This window comes from Mustela nigripes, chromosome 7 (genome assembly GCF_022355385.1).
Source record: "Mustela nigripes isolate SB6536 chromosome 7, MUSNIG.SB6536, whole genome shotgun sequence".
NCBI classification, from domain to species: Eukaryota; Metazoa; Chordata; class Mammalia; order Carnivora; family Mustelidae; genus Mustela; species Mustela nigripes.
In genome coordinates, this window is record NC_081563.1 from 75,458,915 (window position 1) to 75,466,629 (window position 7,715).

A 7,715-nucleotide genomic window follows, 5' to 3' on the forward strand; every position below is an offset into this window, starting at 1 on the left:
GTGATCTGTGTACATTAACTTGTACACATTACAGCTTTCAACCCTACAAAAAAAAAAATTGGTAGGGAAGCCTACATGGTGGATGCCAAAGATTTAAAGTATGACGACTTTGATCCAACTAGTGACAAATACAGTTTTCTAGAGATGAAACAGTGGTGAATCATGAGGAATAGATACACTCAGTCATTCAAGCACTTTGTCAAAAATGTGTTCTTCCTATTGTGTCAGCCAAGGGAACATAAAAACATCGTGCAGAATACACCATCATTATTATACAGTAAAATATTCACTTCAATCTGTAGTTTATAAAATGCAATGGGAGGACCATTGGCTATAAAAATGGTTTACTAATAGGTTTATAATTTCAACACAGCATACATGCCTGGATTATCCTGATAAACAATTCCTCAATCTAAACATTTCCTAATGCACACAGTGTCCACCTTAAAGGGGTTCACTGTCACTTGTGGGATTTATGCTAATGTACATGTTTTCTGCATTTGAGACCAGCTTCTTCCCCTCAGCTTTGGCATTTGAGCGTCAGTCCAAAGGCAGAGATCTCTGTCTCTCAGTGCAAATATTTTCCAGAGGCTAGAGTGTAGGGTGGGGAGATAGATCATGGGGAGGAATGTGGGAAAGCTTTACTATCCCATGCCAGTGCCCAGGGCGCTCATGCACATTGAACTATAAAGTACTGTTGACTAGAAAGTCCTTACACTACCCACACCAAGTGTTACCAAGGACAGTGAGCACCACTTGCAAATCCGGTTCGTATCCTCTGAACAGCCTCCAGAGTGAGAGAACCTGCCTGACACGTGAACTCTGAACTTCAGAGATCTCCCTGCAATACAGTGCTATTTATACTTTAGGCCACAGACCTCCATAGTCGGTAGAAGGTTATAAAGAGTATATCAGATAATTTTTTCTTCCACATCTCAGTTTGGTTTTGCCTCTACATACCTGGGTTAAGAATGCTAAAATGATAGGGTAGTACAAATGATACAATACATAGACCTTTATAAACGTGCACTTATAATTTTGAAGATGTATACTTGCTTTTTTTCACGTCTCTCTTTGTAATTGACTTTCCCGCTGTTCTTGTTTCATCAAATGGAACTTTGGAAAACACTTGTAGTAGAATTTCATCTCAAGTGAAGCGAGAAAGGCATGTTAATATCAGAAGTCCATGATTGATATATCTACTCTATAAGCAACAGAACTAGTCTATGAATTCAGTGAATAAACGATACAAATGCAATGGATATATAACATTATGCTCTAAAATGCCTGGTCTGGGGAAGGAGATTTTGGCCTATCTAAATCATTTCTGAAAAATTGAGATTGGGGGCACCTGGGTGGTTCAGTCAGTTAGGCATCCAAATCCTAATTCTGGCTCAGGTCATGATCTCAACGTTGTGACTTTGCCTGCCATCAGGCTCTGAGCTGGGTGGAGCCTGCTTAAGATTCTACCTCTTCCTCTCCCTCTGCCCCTACACCCTGTGCTCATGTTCCTGCTATAAATAAATAAATAAAATCCCCATGACATTTTCCACAGAAATTAAAAAAACAACAACCCTAAAATTCATTTGGAACCACAGAAGATCCGGAATAGCTAAAGGAATCTTGAGAAAGGAACAAAGCTGGAGGCAGGCACCACACTTCCCGATTTCAAACTACAAAGCAATAGCAATCACAGCATAAAAACTGCATGGCACAAAAATAAACACGTAGACTAATGGAACAAAACTGAGAGCCCAAGAACAAACCTTGCATATAGAGTCAACTCATATTTGACACGGGAGCCAAGAATACTCAATGGGGAAAAGAGAGTCTCTTTGATAAATGGTGTTGAGAAATCTGAATAACCACAGGCAGAAGAGTGAAAGTGGACCACTGTAGTACACAACTCACAAAAAATGACTCAGAATGGATTAATGACTTAATAACGGAAGTCACAAAACTCCTAGAAGAAACTGTAAGAGAAAAGTTCCTTGACATGTCTTTTTTTTTTTTTTTTTAATTCAAATTCAATTAAGGGAAGCCAGGGTGGCTCAGCTGGTGAGTATCTTACTCTTGATTCCAACCCAGGTCATGATCTCAGAGTCGTGAGATCAAGCCCCATGTCTGGCTCTGCACTCATGGGGGGGTCTGCTTGAGATTCTCTCTCTTCTCCTTATGCCCCTCCCCCCACTCATAGCCCACTCTCTCTCTCAAATAAGTAAATAAATAAAATCTTTTAAAATAAATAAATGCATAAATTCAATTTAATTAACATATACTGTATCATTAGTTTCAGAGGTGGAATTTAGTGATTCATCAGTTGCATACAACTACTAGTGCTTGTTACTTCAAATGCCCTCTTTAATGCCCAACACCCAATTACCCCATCCTCCTCCACACCTCCCCTCCAGCAACATTCAGTTTGTTTCCTATAGTTCTTGGCAACAATTTTTTGGATATGATATCAAAAGCACAGGAAACAAAAGCAAGAATAAACGAGTGGGACTACATTAGACTACAAAGGTTTTTTGTACAATGAAAGAAACAATCAACAAATTGAAAAGCAACCTACAGAATGGAATCATATATCTGATAAGGGGTTAATATCCAAAATACATAAAGAACTCATACAACTCAGTAGCAAAAAAACAAACAATCGGACTTTTAAATGGGAAGAGGAATTAGATATTATTCTAGAGAAGACATAAAAATAGCCAGGTGCCTGGGTGGCCCAGTGGGTTAGCCCTCTGCCTTCAGCTCAGGTAATGATCTCAGGATCCTGGGATCGAGCCCCGCATTGGGCTCTTTGCTCAGCAGGGAGCCTGCTTCCCCCTCTTTCTCTGCCTGCCTCTCTGCCTACTTGTGACCTGTCATATAAATAAATAAGACATTTTTTAAAATGGCCAACAGATACTTGAAATGATGTCAACATCACTTATCATCAGAGAAATACAAATCAAAACCACATTCTTACACCTGTGAGAATGGCTGGTCATCAAAAAGACAAGAAATAAGTGTTCATGAGGATGTGAAGGAAAGGAGACCCTTATGCACTGTTGGTGGAAATGTAAATTTTATGGGCTCCAAGGGAACAATTAAAATTAAAAATAAATTATATATATATAATTATTTATTATATATATGGATTATATATATAATTAATTAAAATTTAAAAAATTAAAATTAAAAATAGAACTATCATATGACCCAGCAGTCCCACCTGTGAGTATATATCCAAAGGAACTGCACACAGGATCTTGAGGAAATTATCTCCATTCCTGTGTTCACTTCAGCATTATTCACAATAACCAAGATGTAAAAGCAATCTAAGTGTCCATCAGTGAATAAATGGAAAGAAAAGGTGATGATATATATTACATAATTTTATATAATACATAATACTATTCAGCCATGAGAAAGAAGAAAACCCTGTCTTTTGCAACAACATAAACAGACCTTGAGGGCATTATGCTGAATGAAATAAGTCAAACAGAGAAACACAAATACTATATGATCTCACTTCTACATAAAATCTAAAAAAACTAAACTCATAGAAACAGAAAATAGAATAGTGATTTCCAGGGGTCAGGGTTGGGGGAAATGGGGAGATATTGATCACGTTTCAAAGTTCCAATTACAAGATGAGTAAGTTCTGGGTATACAATGTACAACATTGTGATTATAGTTCATGATACCATATTACATACTTGGAAGGTGCTAAGATAGTAGATCTTAAATGTTCTCAGCATAAAGAAGAAATAATTACAGGGCGTGATGGAGGAAATTAGGTTAATACTGTGATGTTCTTCATTTTGCATCATATAATATGTATCAAATCACCATGTTTACACCTTAAACTTATACAGTGTTATATGTCAATTGTGTCTCAATAAATGTGGGGAGGGGTACATAAGGTGGTATCACTGTGAATCATATTGTACTGTTTTGAGGGTAAAATTTGGTCCAACTTCAAATAATAGGACCAAAATAAACATTTGGAACCCAAATTGTTCAAAGAAACTCTGTATAACAGTTGACATACATTGTCGGTGCTGAATGGTTAAATATTTTAAAAATATTTTAAAGAAGACAAAAACAAAGCAGATGGAAACACACTGCCTGGTCTGCAACCCTGAGCCATCGAGACATGTGGGAGAGGCAGAAGTACACACAGACACAAGCAAACACAGTGACACAGTTGCACAGAGCAATTAGACAAGGGACAGAGCAGACAGGAGAGGAAAACCAACTCAGCCCAAGAAAGCCAGAAGGCAGGCACTAAGCTAAGCAGACTGAGAAGAGGAAGTGGGTCCTGCCAGGTAAGGCTGAGTTCTGAATCCAGTTGACCATGATGTTTACACCTCAAAAATCATTCCTGTGTGTAGATGTCAGGTGTCAGTCAACTCCCTTCACCTATACACTGGTGCTCACCATGATCTCGGCAGCCCTGATGGGTCAGTACGTGACATGCAGGAAACTTGGGACTAAGGACGCTGATTCAATGAGCTGCAAGCATCATGAAAAGTCTTTGAGGTAGTCTTGGGAGGACTGCTGCAGACTGGTGACAGTCCCCACCAAGATCCCAGGAGTGAGGGAGGGGCTGACCCAGAGAATTCCATGTCACATCAGGATTGCCACGACATGACAAAGTCAAAGGGCAAGGTTCTCCTCAGAGGGTTTCAAAATTCATTTACAAATGCTGTATACAGGGGCACCTGGGTAGCTCAGTGGGTTAAGCCTCTGCCTTCGGCTCAGGTCATCATCTCAAGGTCCTGGGATCGAGCCCACGTCGTGTTCTCTGCTCAGCAGGGAGCCTGCTTCCCCCTCTCTACCTACTTGTGATCTCTCTCTCTCTGTCAGATACATAAATAAAATCTTCGGGGAAAAAATGTTGTATATGAACACTGTACCTACAAAAATTGGGTGGAGGCTAGTGGCAGGGAAAGAAAAGACTCAGCACTTATAGATAACAGATTCTGTAAGTTCAGAAAACTCTTCCTTTATAAAACTGTTAGTACTTTTTCATAGTTCTATTTTTTGAAATATATTAATTTCTCCTTTTATTTGTATTTTATTTTTTAAAAGATTTTTTTTAATTTTTTATTTTATTTATTTTTGTTTATTTAGAGAGAGAGAGCATGATTGGAGGGGGAGAAAGGGAGAGAGAGAATCTCAAGCAGACTCCCCACTGAACATGAAGCCTGAGGTGGGGCTTGATCTCACAACCTTGAGATCATGACCTGAGCCAAAACCAAGAACTGGACATTTAACTGATTGAGCCACCTAGGCACCCCTCCTTCTTTTTTAAAGGCAGTGTCTATTTCTCCCTGGGGGACAACGGTTTCATTTTTCCCCTTCTAGGTTAACTTTGCTAAGCCACAAAAAAATAATCAAAATTCCATTGATATGATATTTATACTGAGTTCTTTTTTAAGGGTTGTTGTTACATTGGTGGGTAGTCTACTCTTGATAAAATAGGTGCTTACAACAGCAACACCCAAAAATCAGCTAAAGGAATTACTAGTAAAATGATAAGTTCTTGGGCGCCTGGGTGGCTCAGTGGGTTAAGCTGCTGCCTTCGGCTCAGGTCATGATCTCGGGGTCCTGGGATCGAGTCCCGCATCGGGCTCTCTGCTCAGCGGAGAGCCTGCTTCCCTCTCTCTCTCTGCCTGCCTCTCTGTCTACTTGTGGTCTCTCTCTGTCAAATAAATAAATAAAATATTTTAAAAAATGATAAGTTCTCATTACCAGCCCTTTCCATGAAAGATGTGCTGACCTACAAGATCCTGAATTGTTGCTCAGAGAAAACCTGGAAATTTTATTGGTGGCCCCCCAATGCCAAGGCCAACACTAATGTGGTGCTGGGAAGGTCAATAGGCCTTTGGGGTATAAAGGGATCCTCCCAAACCCCAAACCAGACACCCACCTTCACACTCACTCACTCCCCTTCCACACATGTGGGGTGGGATTCAGAGACATGGGGCTTCTGCAAAAAGGACAAAAGTCTCTGATTCCCAGGTGAGAATTCCCAGCACAGTAAGTTGGCTGCAAGAGCTATCTGAATCCCTTCACTCATTCAGTCATGGTAACTACCCAGCCTGCAACCAGCCAGACACTCAGTGCAGGTCCCCTGGAGCCTCTTTAATAGCACACGTGGAGGAAGGACAAACCCAGAATTCCCAACATGGGGCAGTTCCTGGAAAAAAAGGCCCATGTCCCATGTAGAGAGATGGCCCCTCCAAGCAGGACTGGCAGGCATAGTTCTGCAATCAGAACATCCAACAGGTCATAATCCAGAGGGAAGCATCAGTGCTCACACTCCTGAGAGCTCTTTCTCAGACCAGATGTAACTCTCAGCGTCTACCCCTAATCCACACACACCACCAGAGACGAGAGCCTTCTCTGGGAAAAAAGTCCCAGAGCAAGATCATCCCCCACCAAGGAATCTGATCACTGGTGTGGGAGAGAAGGGAGGAGGAGCTGTCTGCCTCTTTTTAACAATCTCTCCAGGGGATCCTTGTGCTCAGCTAGGGCTGAAGACCTGGGGAGAAGGTTTATCTCAGCCTCAGGCCTCACCATCCATTGCTACAGGAATCTCCCAGGCCCCTCATCAGGCAGATGTGATGCTGCTGGTCTAGGGTGGGGTCCAGCTCAGCACCTGAAATAATTCCCATGTGGTAGTCCTGCTCTGCTGCACGGAGCTCTCTCTGAGGACCAGAATCCTTGCCAAGTGTTTACCTTCCATACTTTCCTAATTTCCTGGGACTCTGACTCTTTAAAGAATTTGCTGCAGCATCAACGCCAGCACTTTCCCTCCCATCAAAACATAGGGTTAGCTGAGAGATGACCCTCGAGAAGGGTGAGACTCTTTCAAACAGTAGGGTAGCTTCACACTAGGGAGGTACTTACCAAATATTTTAGCCAAACCTTCATCCGTATTTTTTGAACTTGATGAAATTTCAGTATTTGAACCTGTGGAGAAAATAAACCTTAGCTGTGATTAAATCATTCATTGGACCGACATGAAATCTTTTTAAATCTCTACTTTTTTACATGGTGTTTCCAGAGAAGCATCACACACTTTACCTGCTCTAGGAGGAAGAGCACCGAACTTGGTTTCTAGTCCACCCTCTGAGTGTCTTATGATCTCGGGCAGTGAAGTTCTGAGGGACTTGGTTTTCCCATCTGAGACTGGTAGGAAAGGCGCCAACCATAAGATACCTGTGAGGAGGGGCTGAGATGAAATTTGCTGATGTCATCTGTGGACAGAAACGTGCTCTTCCCTTATCACACACCGGTGTTAGGAACTACAATGACCAGCAAGAAGAAACACTGGATCCAAGCATGGTTGTGCTCGGTGCTCAGTTTTGGAGGGGAGCAAACACAGATGGACACCTCAACACTTTCCCCTCCATAGGAAATTATGCCAACAAGCCATGACTTTGACCATCTTGGAAATGAGATGCCTTCTTGTTTGGGAGGACAGGGAACAACACTGCTGAGTATGCTGCACTAATCCACACAAGGGTCTATGTTTGGAGGGGATTCAGAGGACCTCAGGCCACCCCTACCTGACCTGTTTGATAAGCACAAGGAATTCCTGATGTTGTCACTGATGAATAAACAAAGGAAGGTATAAATGGAAGAGTACTGGGTCAACAGTCTCCCCTAGGATGCCATGGACTGATTTCAAGACTGCCGACACTCAGGTGGCC

At 41.6% G+C, this 7,715-nt stretch overlaps 1 long non-coding RNA gene across 1 annotated transcript in view; it reads right to left on the bottom strand.

Moving 5' to 3' along the window:
* Positions 1 to 1,060: 1,060 nt before the first annotated feature.
* Positions 1,061 to 7,715, bottom strand: part of LOC132021584 (uncharacterized) — a 19,331-nt gene continuing 12,676 nt past the window's right edge. Inside the window, exons 5-7 of the long non-coding RNA XR_009405396.1 lie at positions 7,087 to 7,221; positions 6,910 to 6,972; positions 1,061 to 1,146 (exon numbers count right to left, since the gene is read on the bottom strand). This is a non-coding gene — a long non-coding RNA (uncharacterized LOC132021584). The remainder of the gene's footprint in view (positions 1,147 to 6,909; positions 6,973 to 7,086; positions 7,222 to 7,715) is intronic.